This window comes from Chrysochloris asiatica, unplaced genomic scaffold, assembly GCF_000296735.1.
Source record: "Chrysochloris asiatica unplaced genomic scaffold, ChrAsi1.0 scaffold00109, whole genome shotgun sequence".
NCBI lineage: Eukaryota > Metazoa > Chordata > Mammalia > Afrosoricida > Chrysochloridae > Chrysochloris > Chrysochloris asiatica.
In genome coordinates, this window is record NW_006408627.1 from 8,868,038 (window position 1) to 8,870,046 (window position 2,009).

The following is a 2,009-nucleotide window of genomic DNA, read 5'->3' on the forward strand; positions in this document are numbered from 1 at the left end:
AGTCTTATGAATTCCCATCTGTTTTTAACAGACCCATCCAGACAAGATGAAAACTATTCAATGAGTACTCTATCTTCTGCCACACACTTTTAAACTATACTCCCTCTTGAAACCTTGTAAACCAGTCACTTCATACCTTTATTGCCCCCTCATTTTAGGTAGCCAATGTCTAAGTTGTACATCCCTATCTACCCTGTTTACAGAGGGGATAGCATTGATACTTGATATGAAGACTCATTCCCTCTCTGTTGGTAGTTTGAGCTACTACATCCATGATGTAGGTTCAAAGTCAAGTTCATCAAATTGTAGCAATTTACCCTCGTTTCTTTTATCCAAAAAAATTTTTTTTTTAAATTAAAAAAAAAAAAAAAAATCAAGCCATCAAGGCTAGGTCAAATGGGTATCTACAGAGTTTTCGATGGCTGATTTTTCAGAAGCAGGTTACCAGATCTTTCTTTCTAGGTATTTCCCATGGATTTGAACCTCCAAACTTTCAGTTAGCCAGCGAATGTGGTCATCATTTGCACCACCCAAGAACTTGTCTATGAAAACAAAACAAAGTCCACTGCTAAAGAGTCCTTTCCAACTTATGTTGTTGTTGTTTTTTAAGTGCCGTCAAGTCTGCTGTGACTCAGAACGACCCTGTATATTGTTTCCGAGGATCAACTGTGAGTTTGTCCTTACAATCACAACAGTTTGATCCACGGAAGATTTTGAGGATGATTGAGACTGGAAAGCATTGTATTTTGCTGTAGATGGATGAGGTGGCCAACTCGAGGGCAGCTAACAACTTAAAATCTAGTGATAGAGGTGAGCTAACACAATAATAAAACATTAACGCTAATGATGGCTAATGTTGTCAAAATTGCCAATCACCTATATCATCACTATCAGGAGGGACCAGTCTCTGGAGAAGGACATCATGCTTGGTAAAGTGGAGAGTCAGTAAGAAAGAAGAAGACACTCACCGAAATGGATTGACAGAGTAGCAGCAACAATGGACTCAAGCATAGCAACCATTATGAGGATGGCTCAGGAGTGGGCAGTATGTGTTCTGTTGTACAGAAGATCATTATGGGTTGAAACTAACTTGACAGTATCTAACACAGAAATTATCCGGTTTTTCCCATTTGTTGTCGAGTTGATTCTGACTCAGAATGATCCGTCATGCACCAGAGTAGAACTACTCCATGGGGTTTTCAATGGCAGCTTTTTCATAAGTCAATTGCCAGGCCTTTGTTTCCAAGGCATTTCTGGGTTACTTGGCAATTTGGAAACTCCAACTTTTGGGTTTGTAGTCCACTGAGTTAGCCGTTTACACCATAAAGGGACTCCATTCTCAACCTTTACAAGGGTGTTTCAAAAAGTTCATGGAAAAATTCTATTATCCATTAACTTTTTTGAGGTCCTTTCATTTTTGCATGACTCTTCAACAGCGATTGACAGAGTTGATCATTCCCTTGTTCTTCACTTGTTCTATCCACTCTACCTCCTCAGAGTTGACTGCATTAAATGGAGAGAAGAGTTAATGGAATATAAGGTAACCAGGTTGGGTTGGGGGGGGTATAGTTCGGGTGTTGGGGAGGGCAATACAAGAAGGGGGAGAAGGAGGAAGAACAAGATAGATAGGGGAACACTGAGAAAGGTTTGCATGGCCTATTGGGACAGAGGTAAATAGTGATGCATACTCAACCTTGGAACAACAAGGCTCTGATGTAGGTATAGTTTGAAGAAGGGAAATAATATTAAAATGCTTGACTGTCTTATGAATATTGGTTTCCCTTGCCTACTATTGTAAAATAGACATGAGTGGGACAGAAAGTAGTGTTGGGAAACATACTTACAGAAAGCTTGTAAGCCTGTCTTCAGCCTATAACTGATTGGAATATCTAAAAAGGGGTTCTAGAACTTGCCCAGTGAAATAGGCCTCATGTAGAGCTTTTGCAGAGTATAGGACCTTAGGTGGAATCCTGAGCCCCATCTAGAACCTTCTGAGGTGGGACATTCCC